Source organism: Leucopleurus acutus, assembly GCF_964270905.1.
Source record: "Leucopleurus acutus genome assembly, chromosome: 6".
NCBI lineage: Eukaryota > Metazoa > Chordata > Mammalia > Artiodactyla > Delphinidae > Leucopleurus > Leucopleurus acutus.
The window spans coordinates 75,362,403-75,379,699 of NC_139149.1; positions in this window are offsets into that span (position 1 = coordinate 75,362,403).

Here is a 17,297-nt window from a genome sequence, read left to right on the forward strand (position 1 = left end):
ATGCAGGGCATGAGGCTGCAGTCTGAGTCTGCTGTGTTGTTGTGTTCTTGCACAGCAAACCTTGTTTGCACATAAGCAAATGTACATTAAGTTGTGAAGGTAATTAATATAGGCATATTTGCCTTTTCTGCAAGTATTTGAGGAATTTAAAAATATATATTTAAATATTTATTTATTTGTTTGTGCTGGGTCTTAGTTGCAGCAGGTGGGCTCCCTGGTCGCGGCTCGCAGGCTCCTTAGTCACAGCTCGCGTGCTCCTTTGTTGCGGCACATGGGCTCCCCATCTGTGGCATGCGAACTCTTAGTTGTGGCATGCATGTGGGATCTAGTTCCCTGACCAGGGATAGAACCCAGGCCCCGGCATGGGGAGCATAGAGTCCTATCTATTGCGCCACCAGGGAAGTCCCTATATGAGGAATTTAAGAGTGAAATATAATTCACATGATATATTAACCAATAGCTGACATCTCTGGAAATGCTACAAAATATCTTGGAATGCAATTAATCAGTTGATACAGAAAGAGTCTAAAAATGAAGTGATTTGGGGACTTCCTTGGTGGTCCAGTGGTTAAGAATCCACCTGCCAATGTAGGGGACAGAGGTTTGATCCCTGGTCTGGGAAGATCCCACATGCTGGTGGGGCAACTAAGCCCGTGTGCCACAACTACTGAAGCCCGCGCGCCTAGAACCTGTGCTCCACAACGAGAGAAGCTACCACATTGAGAAGCCCGTACACTGCAACGAAGAGTATCCCCTGCTTGCTGCAACTAGAGAAAGGCTGCACGCAGCAACGAAGACCCAGAGCGGCCAAAAATAAACAAACAAATAAATAAATAAAAGCAAAACCAAAAAAAGTAATAAACAAATAAAAATGAAGTGATTTTTATCTCTCTATAGAGTTATAGTGTGTATTTTAAGAACTTTTATTCTGTTGACCTTAGATCAAATAAGGAATGAAGAAAGCACCTCGCTTATTCAATAGCTAGTGAGCCAAGAGAAGGGCCACACCAATATATATAAGTTTTTCTCTAATTCTGGGGAAATAATAATATTTGACGTTTGTAATTCAGGCCATCTGGATAAATTGATTCAACATGCTCTTTAGAGGTAATAATTTTCTAATGGAATGCAAAGCTGCTAATAATACCAAGTAAGAAAACACCAAAGAAAAGTATAGACTGTAACTAACAGATGAGATTGCAACTATGAGAGATCAGCAATACAGGAATATTTTTTTGACACCAAGGTCAATTTTGAAGGAGAAGTCCCCATCCAGATAATCAGAACTTGCCAGTGGCTTTTAAGGGTCCACTCAGTAGATTTGTAAGTCATTTGCTGCTACTATCCTTCTTTCTTTGTCCACTGCCTATCCTCAGTGCCCTCTCTCCATGCTTCAGGAAAAAGGGGACAACCTGGAGAGACATGTCTTCAAATACTCCCCATAGACCCAGATTTAACCCAACCTTCATGTCTCCTTTCCAAGGAGCTGTCAGGGCCTTTCAGAGTAGAAAAATAATTCCTCTTCACATAAAACTCAATATACTATTCTGCATTCAGTCAGGAAAATGGAAACCATGGTAGGTATTTCAAACATGAGGGATTTAATACAAAGTATCGGAAGGGCTGAAGGAACAAAAGGAGGAAAATGTGATACACAGAGATCTGAAAACTCCTGATTCTTCTTGTTTGGACCCCATGAACCTGTTCCAGCCACTGGGCAGTTCAGGATGCTGCCACTTTGGGGACTGGAATTGTCACGGTTGTCCCTGTAATCAATTAAGGGCTAGGGCTGTAATCAACAAAGAGATTCTGCTGCTGCCTGGCTGCTGGAGTCTGTAGCTGAACAGCCCCTCTGCTGCCATAGTAGCTGCTGCTGTTGAATTTCGAAGTAGAACATTTCTCCCTTGCTCCAACCTTCTGATCTTTCCCAATGCCTGCCATTGGCAGATACTAACAGAAAGCCACTGGCAAAGAGCCTGAGAAATGTAATTTGCAGACCTCCAGATCTAAGCAACACAGAGCAGATTATAAAATGTTAAGTAAAAAGCTGAGAAGCAAATTTTTTTAAGGTCATAGCATATATTAAAATTGGGATAAACCAGAGGAGATTTGGGGACCTCTATGTTGGACTTGGTAAAACCACCTATCACATTTTATTTATACTATAATTATGATAAAGAAGTACAATACAAAGTATAAGGGAAGCTATTAGATCTTGAATTTATCTGAAATTTCCAAATAAAATATTTTGAAATTTTAATGATAAATTTGATCTTGCTTCCATACACATGACTCATTTTTTGTTGCAATTTATGCTTGAGATGGCTACATGTAATTCTTATCAATGCTCTTCAATTAAGAGCTCTTCTGATTCTTGATAGTCTCTATTAATGAGAAACTGTTCACAAATAGGTGAGAGAAAAAGTAAAACCTTTCAAAAATAGCAATTCAAAAATTCACTGCGGTTGAAAACATATTTAAAGACTAATAGCTCTTCCTTTACTTCACTGACAAATATAATGTTAACATTTGTTGTTATACTATGAATGGTTTTGAATTTTATTAAAAATTTACAAATTCACTTAGTGTGTTACTATCATGCATGCACTGTAGTGTAGTTACCGTACAGCTAGCTTAGATATCCCTAAAAAAAAATATTGACTGCAAATGGATGGGAACATTGAATAAATATGAAAAATAGAGATTTAGGGGGTTTCCCTGGTGGCGCAGTGGTTGAGAGTCTGCCTGCTGATGCAGGGGACACGGGTTTGTGCCCCGGTCCAGGAAGATCCCACATGCCGCGGAGCAGCTGGGCCCATGAGCCATGGCCGCTGAGCCTGCGCGTCCGGAGCCTGTGCTCTGCAACGGGAGAGGCCACAACAGTGACAGGCCCGCGTACCGCAAATAAATAAATAAATAAATAAATAAATAAATAAATAAATAAATAAATAGAGATTTAGTGCTAATGTTGGGACAGGAGCTACACAGGTCAGAAGCCTCCATCCAATCTCCCCAATCCCACCCTCTCTGCAATTTGGGCACCCAGAGCACATACTCCCCCAGCAGTACCATAGCCTCATCATTCATGTTGAGTCCGTGTTGGTGTGCTCTAAGTGGCCTGCTGAAGGAGGTGCCAGGTGGTAAAGCACCTCCTGGACTGCAATTCTTGCATCTTGACAGAGTGGAAGTAAAGGACATTGCTCTGTTTGTCATTTTCAGGAATCTTGGGGCACACCGTCACACCCCATTCCACTAGGGAATCAGTATCTAGAATACAATAACATCCACTTGTGGGCAGCTCTACCCTGAAGACCAGGAAGAACCACATGGTTTTTCTTGTTGTGGGTTTAAAAAGTTTGAGTTTAGTTCTGCTTGGAACTCTGTTCACTGATTTGTAAAAGCCTATACCTATCCCCAATATACAGAGGCATATGTTGACAAAGATGCTGAACAGATTTCTGTATCTTTGTAGCAGAACTTTGCATACAACTTTGAAACAAGAATGCTGGAAAACTATGCTTTGGTTAGTGTGGTTGGCAGCTCTGAGATGGCTCCCGAGAATCTTTCCTCCTGGTATTCATGCCCATGAGTGTGGGTTGGACTTAGTGATTTGCTTCTCATGAATAGAATAGAAGCAGTGATAAGATGTCACCACCAAGATTAGGCAACAAAAGGCTTGCATCTTGCTTACCTTTTCTTGGTCTCTCACTTGCTCACTCTATTTGAAGCCAGTTGCCACGTTATGAACGGTCTTATAAGGAGGCCCTCATTGCAAGAAACTGAGGGCGGTCTCCAGCCAACAGCCAGAGAAGAACTGAGGTCCTTAGTCTAACAGCCTGGAGGAAATGAATCCTGCCAACAATTATGTGTGAGTTTGGAAGCAGATCTTCCCCAGCTGAACCTCAAAACGACTATAGTTTATTACATTGCAGCCCTGGTCAACACCTTGATTACAGGGAACCCTGAGCCAGAGGACATTAGCTAAGCTGTACCCAGATTCCTAACCAGAGAAATAGCGAGATAATATTTGCTGCTTTAAGTTTTGAGCTAATTTGTTCCTCAGCAATAGATAACTAATACCATCAGTTATCTTCAATGGGCAGAATGAAATTCATAAAGCATTTGAGAGCCTTTCACAGTATACCAGGAGCTCACTAATTGCACAAATAATGAGATAATTTGAAGAATGCCAATTTTTGAAAGAGGAAACCAGCAGTAACTCTTACTGAATCTCATGATCCTTCTATCTCCTTCAAAGACTTAGGATTGTGTTTGATAGTTCATAAATAAAAATGCCTTGCAATAGATTTGGTGACAAATAACCAAACAAATACAATCTTAAAGAATACACAGAAACTTCATATTGGTTTGCTGCAAAAAAGATAGCTGGGTTTTATCTCAGAATATTTTCTAATTGAAAGGGAGTTAATAATTTTAAAATATAGTTTAAGGCATTTGCTTACTCAAAACAAAAGTAATAAGTTTATTATTAAAACACTGGAAAATACAGAAGAGCCCTTTTATGGGCTCTTGGAAAATTAACTGGAACATTAATTGGAAAATTAAAATTTCTTATTATCCTACATTTTGAAGCTAATCACTATCAAGATTTTGGTGTGTATTTTCAGTCATTTTTTCCTATGCATGTGTGTGCGTGCGTGTGTGTGTGTGTGTGTATAAAACACCTTTGTAACACATATACATTTGTAACACTTTTTTTTTTCAGAATAGGATTATACTACCCATTTTGTTTTGGAAGCTTATTTATTTCAGCTTAATATAAAATGAGTATTTTATATGTTAGTAAAGGTTTTTCTCCAAACTTCTATGGCTACATAATATTCCATTATATGAATGGACTATGATTAATTTAGCTGCTTATACTCTATTCATTTTTGTATATTATGAAAGTGAGAAAGAAAATGCATAATTCTTTTTTTCCTGTTGCTCATGGGTCAAAAGCAAATATAGGGATAACTAAGTTGTAGCTAGCTGTGAGAATAAACAAAAGTGGTGCATGGGGCTTCCCTGGTGGCGCAGTGGTTGAGAGTCCACCTGCCGATGCAGGGGACACGGGTTTGTGCCCCGGTTCCGGGAGGATCCCACATGCCACAGAGCGGCTAGGCCCGTGAGCCATGGCCACTGGACCTGCGCATCCGGAGCCTGTGCTCCGCAATGGGAGAGGCCACAACAGTGAGAGGCCTGCGTACCAAAAAAACAAACAAACAAACAAAAAGTGGTGCACGACAGAGACTGCTTTTTACTCATTATCCCTTGCGATATTCTCTTTTTTGCTCCAGGAACCCTTATTTTATTGGGGTAGCAATGATCTCAGTTTGAGAAAACAAGACAAAACAGCAAAAATCCCTGGATCTCCCATATAAGCAGAGTGATGGGATCCCATTCTAGGCAATAAGAAGTCAGCAGAGTGATTGGGAGGAACATCTAGGAGAGCATCTTTTTTAGGGGAAGGGCAAAATCAATTGGTAGGTGTACTTTTTCTCTTTGCTTTTCCCTCTGCTCCTGGTTAAAAGTATGAAGACCCAATGACCAGCTCTGGCAACCATCTCGAGAGCACAAAGATGAGGATCTCGAGGATGGAATGAAAGCCATTTCTCATATGATGATCACTTCAGTGCCTAAGCATATGGAGTAGAATGGAGAGCAGAATCATTCTCACTCTGTAAATTGTTCTTTCTTTCTTTCCCTCTCTCATGTATATCTAAAGTTGCATAAGTTAAATGTACATATGCCCTGTCTGTATTTATATCTGTCTTAATCTGACACCACTTCAGAAAGCCAATGGTTTCTATTGTATACCTACATGACCAAAGACTTCTTTAAAAGGGTTAAAAATTCCCAAAGGCCAATGGTAATTTGCACGGTGGACTTATGAGTTAAGAGTGTTTTTTGCATTTTATGTAGTATGTGTGCTTATGTGTACTGGGTGATGAAAGATAGGAAGAGGGGAGAGGGTTTGCCTCACTACCAGTAGCCCTATCCATTTTTGAACTCCTTAACTATCAGCTTAGATTCATTGAGTTTGACAGGTTAGTTCAACTGTGATAACCTGACTTAGCCATTAGCCAGATTGCCCAGGAATGTGCTGACATCAAGGGTAAATGTAGGAGGTGCAGAAAGTTGTTTAAGCATAAGGTAACTGTTCAGGTGAGACAAGAATAGTTCCTGTAGCCTTAGACTGTGAGGAAAGATGACCCAGTCTTGGGCCAAAATTGGGAGAGAGCCATGTAACATTAGAATTCAAAGGCATCATTGACAGAGAGAGCATCCAATCCAGACGTGAGCAAACTTTACTTGGAATCAAGGAATATAAAAGTGTTTATAGGTTTCAGTTTTCCCCTTCCAAGCTGAAAACAGTTTTTTTAGGTTTCATGGAGAAATGTAAAGTCTTAGAACTTACATTACCCAATTAATTGAATTGAAAAACATCAATGAGAGAGTAACGCTGCTTCTTAGCCACTAAATTGTTAATATATGGGCACATTTATGAAGCAGCTCACTACACTCAGCTTTATAATTTTTCATCTTGAAATTATATTTCAGGCTGTATTGCAAAGGTAGATGATGGTCCCCGGATTGGGACTGATAATCATTTGATGAGAACGGTACATAGGTGTGCCCAAAGTCACAGTGCTGATGGATGTCTCTAGGCCTGGAACACTAGTTTCTTCACTCCCAATTCAAGGCTTCCCAGAACCATTTTAGTAAATTCAAGAGTGGACAGGTAGAGTAGTTTGGGACTTGAGTGACTATTATTTGCATAGAAAGCATTTTATATTGGACAACTGTTTTTATTTAATTGTTACAGCAACTACTGTCAATTCCCTTATTAAAAATTAAGTTCAAATTAATAAAGTGGGCTTGGGTTTGTTAGGTTTTGATCTTCATAGTGAGTTATTTTTAAAATAACCATTAGTTCTGGATATTTGGGGGAACATGCCATCCAATACTTTACTATCAAAACAACATCATTTTATACTGTTTTTGTCCCTTTCAGTCCAAGCTGGCAGTGTTTTAGTAGATAAAATTCTCTCAAAAAATGTGTGGGACTCTTGTGAATCTCACTGCAGTTCATCCATTAGACAAAAGCAACACCTACAAAATCCCTTCTCTACCTTCTGTCCTGCAGAGACTTCTGAGGGACAAGTTCTTAAACTTCTTGGAGGCCGTAGTGTTTGATTAAGAGGAGCTGTGAGGCACACTCTTCATCTTTTTAAAGGCCCATTGTGTGATTGAATAGTACTCTGAGGATCTACTTTTGATCTTTGAAAATCTTAACAAAGGGATTTGTAGTCATACTTGTGGCTTTATCTTTAGACCTTTTCTCCTGGCAGTGCCTTGGATCTGAACTTTACTCAAAAACCATTTCTTGATTTTATCAACTTTTGCTGTCTGAAGAGGCTGAGAGTTCTTTAAATCATCAGTTTAACAGTCCTTCTCTCAATTTATGTCTTTCCTTTCACATCTTACTATAAGCAGCCTGTATCTTCAACACTTTGCTTGGACAGCTTCTTAGCTAGATCATCAAGTTCATTAGGCATATTCTCTGCTTTCCACTTAACTGAAGACAACAGTGTTGCTAAGATTTCTGCCACAATATAACTAGGATCTCCCTTCCTTCACTGTTCCTCACTTCCCTTCAAACCTTCACCACCAGCATTCTCAAAGTTCAGATTTCTACTAATAGTCTGCTCAAAGCAATTTAGGTTTTCTTTAATATGCTTCTCAAAATCCTTCTAGCCTCCACCACCCACTGCTTGGTTCCAAAGCTATTCCTACACTTTTAGGCATTTGTTATGGCAGCACACCACTCTCAGCACAGAGTTCAATCACAAGAAGAACAACTAGGATGGATATATGTATGCATGTATGTATATACAGGGATTTGATCTTCCTGAATTGTGGGAGCTGGTTAAGAAGTCTCTTAAGCCTATTGTCTTCACATCTGAACCTGGAGCTTGAAGTCTAACAGTCAGGCAGAGTCTGGAGGGGATGATGGAGATCAAGAACAAGCTAAAACCCAAAAGCATGAGGTCTGAGCCCCATGAGGACAGACTGAAACCCCTGCCAATTCTTATTGCCTCTAACCTTGGTGGTGTGAATATCCTGCAGAAGCCAAGGCTCATTGTCACAGAGATAAACACTCACACCTGGCCCAGGAGTCAGCCACTCAAGGAGAATCCAGGGGAAGATGGAGCTGTTGCTGCCTTACACCCAGCTGCTGCCTCATACCAATGAGGTGAGTCAGCAGATCAGCAACAAGGTGTGAGAGCTACAAAATGGCTGAAGCACTCTAGATCTCCCGCAAAAATCTCCCTGTGGCCTGCCCTAAATGGAAACATACAGGAAAGGGAATTCTGTGGAAAGTAATTCATACTGGTTAAATTGGCACATTCTAAGTCACCATAATCCATTGCAGTCCAGCCAGTGAGGAGGAGGAAGGAAAGGAAGAAAAGCTCATCCTCCTCCATTTAAAGCCACTACTTCAAAGGGATACTTAACCCTGTGGGCTAAAACCTAGTCAGGGAGATGGGAAATATAGTCTTCACTCCAGTGGTCACGGGCATAGGAATTCTGTTCCTGGGAAAGGAAGAAGGATGAATATTGAAGACAACTCACAGTTTCTGCCACAACACATTTGGCTCTGCCTAGAATGTCTTTTCCTCCTTCTCTGCTTGGCAAGCTCTAGTTCACCCCTATAGGCTTAGCTCAGTTATCATCCTTCCTGCAAAGCCTTCACTCTGTTTTCCCATTGGGTTTTAAAGTCCCTCCATCTTGGCATTTTCTTGTTTATTCATTTAACAAGTTTTAAGTCCTTCCATATGTCAGGCATTGCTCTGGGAACTGGGGATCTAGCAGTGACCAAAACAAAATCCTTTCCTTTGCAAAGCTTATTGCATCATAATTATTTAATATCCTTTTTACTCTAAGGCTATCTCAAATTAAGACAAGAAGGGCAAGATTCACGGATAACTTCAAACATTTTTATTCCCAACTAAATGTAAAAATCCGTTACCCAGAATTAAGATTAAATAATTGGGTAAGGCTTCTAAAGTACTTCATATTCTTTCCTATTAATCACCCAGGTAATATTTGTGATTTACAAATTACATCTCTTTTAGGAAGTCATGGACCCTGAGAGGACCTTGGAGATTATGTAATTAAACCACCTCAGTTTAGATGAGAAATCCGAGTCTTGGATCACAAGATTATTTACTCAGGATTATGTGCCAAGTTAGTGTCAGGACTAGAAGTAGAATCCAAGAATACTGATTCTTGTACAGGTGCCCTTGATGTATTGCATTTTTGTGAAAAAAATCATTGTAAAAAATATACTCCCATTATGTTTATAAAAATCAGTCTTTCCAAAATTTATAGCATCAGAATTTATGTTAAAAAAACTGCTACAAGAATAGGGGTATTTGAGGTGAGTGTGTGATAGTATTAAGGACATTTTCTAGTTCCAGTATGTGGAAAAAAGATATAAATAATTTGAAAATAAACACATTAGAGAACAGTAATATAGAGTTGTAAAATGTCAGCTACGTTTTAAGAGTGACAGATGACACTTTACATCAAGGTCTATGTAGCCCTTTCCTAAAATTTCCTGGATTCTATTAGATCTGCTTTATGTTAATTTGAGATCTGTAACAGTGCACACACACACACACACACACACTCAAAAACAGAAAAGCAGAGTTAATTTAAGACTGATATAAAAAATAAAGCCATTATGCAGAGTTTTGAGCAGCCACTGAATTCTAACACATAGCCTTGCTCTTTGACCTTTGCTCCCACACACCAACAGATACAGTCTAAAACACACGCCCCCACGTGCACACCTACACTTTCAGCCATCACGCATCCCTCACACACAGCTCTGACGCCTTTGTTCCACCTTCTTCATCTATGGGAGATAGCATGAAGGAGAAATGAAAGTCACGAGCACAGATGCATAATGTATAAATGTGCGTACTACACAAAGCCTGTGGAAAAAAGCTTTCAGTGAAATAAACTTTAATTTATTTCAGAAAAATTAATTTTCAGTAGAATCAATGAAAATATAGCTAGCTCCTCCAGACCAAATTCATGAGCCTAGATGGGAAGATTGTGATTCAGTTTAATCCACTCCATTTTTATAACAATATATCTGAACAAATATAATAAACTGATGGTTTCCTGAGAAAGGGGTTTAAAACAGTACTATTAAATTAGCTCTAAAGAAAGTAATAGTTTTATCTTTTTATGACGGTGCAGGAAGACTTTAAATTGAATGCATTAGGGGTTTTGCCCCGAAGCCTGAAGTTTTTCTGATTCTCTACTACATTTAGGTTTAGGAGGATACAATTAGGTCAAATATTAGATTTCAAAGCACACAAATATGGAAAGTCAACAATGCTATTGCTAAAAATACACAAGCCAGGAACTGTGGCAAATTCAAAATTATCAAATAAGATGAATGTTATAAAATCTCTCTAAAAGTGGTGGCCATTGACTGTATATTACTACTGCTGATAAAGCATCTTGTATTTTGCATGACAAATTTTTGTTTATCAAGAATCTTAAAGGTTCTGGAAATCAATAAAATTATGAAAAATGGACTAGAAAGGTGTATATTTCCTCCACTAATGAGTAGAAATAGCTCACCTTCAGCACAGGCTAAGACTCTAGGGAATGAATGGACTTCTTTTGTTTACAAGTAGCAGAAAACCTGACCCAAACTGGCTTAAGAGGAAGTTTATTGTCTCCTGTAACTGAAAGGCCCAAATGTAGGTTCCAGACTTCAAGCATAGCTGGATTCAGGCTAAACAATTCACAAGTGGTTGGTTGCTCTCCATCTTTTAACTCTGCCTTCTGTGTGGCTTCAGTATCATGCTCCACACAGTTGTGCTCCAGTCCTACCATCCTCTCAAGTTCAAGACCAAAAAGCAAGAGCAAGTCAGCTTCCCCAGGAACTCAGAGTTACTGACTTGAGTCTTGTGCTCATTCCTGAGCCAATCACCATGGCTAAGAGAATGTGATGTACTGACTGGTGTAGGCCTGAGAAGTATGTTTTACATCTGAGTGAGGACAAAGGTGTAGTCTTCGTCAAGCACATGGACTAAATTGGGGAAGAGTGAGGAAAGAGTAAAATTCAGTATGAAAATTGGGAGCTGTTGCTGGAAGATGGAGAGTAGATGGGATTCTGGAATACAAAACACACATTTATGGGGTAATCTATTACAGGGGGAAAACTCAATCGTGGCCATGGAGATATGGTTTTACTGGTTTGGTCAGGACCAATTAACAAGTAGTCTCAGATCAAAGGTGATGATATAAATGCAGAGTGAACCCACTATATAGCCAAGGAAACTGATGATCAGTGGCCTATCTGCCTAATAAATGGGTGAACCTTGGCTGTACAATGACAATCATACCACTTACAACTCATTTTTTTTGGTGAGGATTAATAAACCAATGCATGTGAAAGTATAGGTGGTTAAAAAATACCCTTTGTGTCAAATTTTCCTTTCTTAGGTTGAGAGTTCTTTAGACTAGGAAGTATGCCTGATTCTTCTTCTTTTAAAAACAAATCTCTAGAACCTAGGATAGTATCTAATATATAGTAGAAATTTACTGTGTGTTGAACAAACAGGTGTTAGGTATATTAGTTAGGTTATAGGATAAGCTGTTGCAACAAAGAGACCCCAACATATACTGGTTCAAACAAGATACACGTTCATTTCTCTCTCACAGAGCAGTCTGGAGCCTCTGGGCAGTTTTGGTAGGAAGGTAGCTCCGCTCCTGTAAATCATGCAGCTTCCTTCTGTTTTATTCTACCACCTTTTCCTTGTTTTCCTCATAGGCATGGTTGAAGCTGGCTAACCACCATCGCAACTGTGTTCCAGCCCGTGGGAAGCTGCAAGAAGATTTGAAGGGCAAACAGCTTCCTTTTGGCAATGTGATACAGAGAGACGGGGGTGGGTGTGTTTCGGTGGGCTGTCTGTGCAGTGCCCTGGGGGTTGTTAGCCTATCAAGAACTGTCTCTTTAATTGTTACAGACCAGTTGGACCTGGGAATGCAAGCCCCCTGGCCACCAGAGCCAGGTAATCAAGGGACATACCCTGGGTGGCAACTGAAAAGACCTGGGCACTGGAAGTAAAAACCAGGGCAGGGCTTCCCTGGTGGCACATTGGTTGAGAATCTGCCTGCCAATGCAGGGGACACGGGTTCGAGCCCTGGTCTGGGAAGATCCCACGTGCCACGGAGCAGCTGGGCCCATGAGCCACAACTTCTGAGCCTGTGCATCTGGAGCCTGTGCTCCGCAACAAGAGATGCCGTGACAGTGAGAGGCCAGCGCACCGCGATGAAGAGTGGCCCCCACTCGCCGCAAGTAGAGAAAGCCCTCGCACAGAAACGAAGACCCAACACACCCAAAAATAAAAATAAAAACCCAACCAAATTAAAAAACAAAACAAAACAGGGCATCAGATATGTGTAAAAACTCTCCTCCCGGAGATACTGGCACTCTGGAGCAAGGAAGAGGGAGAGTGTGAAGATAGCACCTGTCTTTCAAAGTCTCTAGAAAGGATTACAGTCAGCCCTTAGACGTGTTTAACTAGAAGCCTGCCCCTCAGGCTGCAGCTATGATGATAAGCTAATAGGCCTCTTTCACAGAAAAGACTGAATGCCTGGGTCTATTGCCTTTTGCTGTGCCCTGAAGGAAGTAGCCTTTTAAGAATTCTTCCTCCGTTATAAGCCCCACTAGCCAACAGAGCCAAGTTATGTAGAGGTATCCCCTGGTGGCAGACATAAAAACTGGGGCACCAGATGTAAAGCCAGGGCAGCAGACATGTATAAAAACTCCCCTCTGGGAGATACTGGCACTATGGAGAACAGCAAAGAGAGGGTTCAGAGATGGCGACCACTGGCTGAAGTGAAGCAGAGAGACAGGATAGAGATGGCACCCACTGGCTAAAGGAGAAAAAAAAGAAAAAGCCTTAAATTAAAAAAAAAAAAGATGGCTTCCACCGACTGGTGAAAGGCCAAGGGTTAAGTGCAAAATGATGCTCACCAGTCTCCATCCCTGGAGAGCACCCAAGCAGGCCCCAAATGTGTGTCAAATCAGATGCCTGCCCCTCAGGTCAGTGCTCCCAGACAAGCAGATGAGCTTCTCCCATACAGAGTGGATGACTGCTGTGCTGGGCCCTGGGGGCAGGTGAGCCCTTTAAGAGCCATTCCTCAGATCTCTATAGCCTGTGGGTCTCGTTGGTTTTCAAAGCTAGATGTTTTGGGGCTGTCTCTCAGGTGCAGGTCTTAAAAGTTGGGGTGCCGATGTGGGGTTCAAACTTTTTGCTTCTCAGTGAGAAGCTCTGGGTTTTGAGTTCCCTCCAGACTGTGGGTAGCTATGCTGGGGGTGAGGCTTAAAGTGGATTGTGTCCCCCACTTAGATGTGGGCCTTCTCTCATTTGCCTGATGCATAGGAGTCACTCAGCCAGTTTTCAGGGTTTGTTTGTTGGTTTCTTTTTTTCGCAGAGAAAGTTGTTCCAAATATAGCTTTATATTTGGTGTGTTTATGGAAGGAGGTGAGTTCAGCATACTCTTACATCACGATCTTGAACCATCTTGAACCATCTTGAACCACCATCTTGATGCTCTTATACATTTCCCTCTCATGAACATGGGTCTTATTCTTAAAGGGTTAATTTCTAGGAATGATTAACCCTGATTTTGTCATTTCTCCATATGAAAGTTCTAAGGAATGTAGGAAGTATTATTTGAGTTAAGAATTATATTTTCAGCCAAAGAACTGATAAATATACTTACAGTCTGTTCAATGTTGAAGGGATTTGTCCCAAATCAATATAACATATTTAAGGCAATTAGACTGCCCCAGATTTTCTGCCCCAGATTTTCTGGGGCAGTCTAATTTTAGATATCTGGTATTGTCGCCAATCCTATAAAACATTGTAGAGCATGCACCACCTATATATGTATATTTATTTATTTATATATGTATGTACTAACATAGATATGAACTGATGTGTCATGTCACAAAACATAAAGCAAAACAGAAAAATTTAAAGGATGAGCTAAAATAATTGTAAACAAAAGTTCTAATATTCACTTCTCACATTCTCCTGGGGCTCATACACATACTACATTAAACCACTGTACCAGTCAGTACGAGAATCTGGGCCAGAACCCAGGTCTCCTGACTTCAGAGGTGTTTCATCTGAACTTACTGCTTTTCATCTTTCTAATATCTAATGGAACTAAAGTGTAAGGCAGGCTTTGTTCCAGACAAGATGGAGTAAGTGCATACCTCCTGCTAATAACAACAATAATAATAACAAAAAACCCTGAAAAGGGGGAAAGATAAGTTAAGAGTTTGGGATTAACATATACACACTACTATATATAAAATAGGTAAACAATAGGACCTACTGTATACAGGAAACTATACTCAATATCTTGTAATGACCTACAGTGGAAAAGAATCTGAAAAAGAATACATATATATTTATGGGTGTGTGTGTATGTAAAACTGAATGACTTTGCTGTACACTTGAAACTGACACAACATTGTAAATTAACTACACTTCAACAACAACAACAAAAAAAACAGCAAACAAACCCTGAACAAAACACACATCACTTACCAGAAGATCTGAAAAGTGGAGAAAAGAAGATGAATTAGCTAGAAAACATGAGACCTGAGGAATAGGTTTCCTGAGTATTTTTCTTGCCCTCTATATATCCAAGCCTGTGTGTTAGAAAAGTTTGCAATCTGGAAATACTAGTGGGAAAGGACAAAAACATCCCCAAGAAAATTCTGCCCTCTCCAGCCAAAGGACCAGGAAAGGGGCAGCCTTTTAGCAGAAATCAGAAATCAGAAAACAGAAATCTTTTAGCTGTATGTGGTAGGCAGAGTTCTAAGCCATCCCCCCCCAAATTTCCTGCCAGTGATGCCCTGACCTGGAACTGGGAACTTGATGGACTTTACCTCTGTGATTAGTCTATGTTATATGGTATAGTTGATCTTAAGATGTGGAGATTATCCAGGTGGTCCTGGTCTTACACACGAGTCTTTTAAAAGTCAAGAATTTTTTTGAGAAGAGAAGTCAGAGAGATTCAAAACATGAGAGGGATTCAACATGAAGGAGGTTTTCTTTTGCTAAGATGCAGGGGTCCACATGGCAAGGACCTGAGAGTGGCCTCTAGGAGCTCAGGATGGTCCCCAGCTGACAGCTAGCAAGACATGGGGACCTCAGTCTTACAACTGCAATGTAATTAATTGAATTACAAGGAAATTAATTCTGCCAACAACGTGAAGGAGTTGGAAGCGGGTCTTTCCGTAACTGAACTTCCAGGTGGAGATATAGCTTGTCCACATCTTGGTTTTAGCCTTATGAGATCCTGAGCTACGGGACTCTTGACTCAGGGAAACTACGAGATAATAAATTTGTGTTCTTTTAAACCATTAAGTTATTGGTAACTTGCCATTCTTGAGACAAACACTATGAAAAAGCCACGCCCTCCTTCAGCCCAGTGGTGCTGCGGTAGTGGAGCTGGGTGGCCGAACTCTGACTTCCACTGCTGTATTAGTTTCCTGTTGCTGCTATAACAAATCACCACAATCTTGGTAGTTTAAAACAACACAAATTTATTATCTTATAGTTTTGGAGATCAGAAAGCCAAATGGATCTAAAACCAAGGCTAAAACCAAGGTGTCCACAGAGCTGCATTCTATCTGGAGGCTGTGGGGAGAGTCTGTTTCCTTGTTTTTTTCCCCAGCCTTTAGAAGTTTCCTACATGCTTTGGCTCATTGTCCCTTCCTCCATCTTTTTTTTTTTTAAATGAATTTATTTATTTTTGGCTGTGTTGGGTCTTCGTTGCTGTGCACGGGCTTTCTCTAGTTGCCGCGAGAGGGGGGCTATTCTTCATTGTGGTGCACGGGCTTCTCATTGTGGTGGCTTCTCTTGTTGCAGAGCACAGGCTCTAGGCATGTGGGCTTCAGTAGTTGTGGCACACGGGCTCACTAGTTGTGGTTCACAGGCTCTAGAGCACAGGCTCAGTAGTTGTGGTGCATGGGCTTAGTTGTTCCACAGCATGCGGGATCTTCCCGGACCAGGGCTCGAACCTTCGTCCCCTGCATTGGCAGGTGGATTCTTAACCACTGCACCACCAGGGGAGCCCCCTTCCTCCATCTTTAAAGTATATCACTCCAACCCCTACTACAGTGATCACATCCCCCCTCCCTTTTTTAACCCTTTTGTCTTCCTCTTACAAAGACGCTTGTGGTGACATTGGGCCCACCTGGATAATCCGGTATAATCAAGATCCTTAATTTAATCACATTTGGAAAGTCTCTTTTACCATGTAAGGTAACATATTCATAGGTTCTGAGGATTAGAATGTGGAATAGCTCTGTAGAGGCTTAATAAACCAAATTTGAACCACAGCCCACAAAAGCAGGCCAGGATATACATTCTGGATATAAGCAGCTTAACTACATACTAAACTAGGAAATGTAAGTAAGAACCAGAGTCTTATAATATAAAATGTTCAGGATATAGTCCAAAATTACTCACTATATCCAGAAAATTTTCACTCAAATAAGAAAAGACAATCAAGAGTTACCAACACCAAGATGACAACAGACGTCAGAATTATCAGACAGAGATTTTAAAGCAGCTATTACAAAAAGGTTGTAATAAGCAATTACAAATACTCTTGAATCAAATGAAAAACACAGAAAATCTTAGAAAATATTTATAGAATATATAAAGAAGAACCAAATGGGAATTTTAGAACTTAAAAATATAAAAACTGAAATAAAAACTCATTGGTGGGTGTTTTGAGAGTACCCAGGATTTAATTTATAGAGGAAACTGAGTGAGGACACTGAGAGGTCAATGCTATTGAAGGAAGAGTTCATTTAAGGGGCATGCTGTGCCGTGCAGGGATAGATGAAGAAGTGCCAGGGTCAGGTAGGAGGCAGGAGGTGTGAGGGGAAAGCATGGGCAGAAGCCATTTTAGCTTCCAAAAGAAGGAGGAATGGGTAGGCAAGTTTGAGCAACCTTAGGATTGGATAGTTTTAATGACTTCAGGGGGCTCAGGGTTACAGTGGTGGTCTCTACTTGTCCAGTACTTGGCCCCAGGATTGATTTAGGGCAGGGGAAATATTGGCTTGATGTGTGAATGTTAGGTAAAAGAGGTTGTTGGGTGTATGGGCTCTGGATTGGTTGGCTTGCTTATAAAAAGCACAAGGTAGGGGAGTCATTTGCTATCTC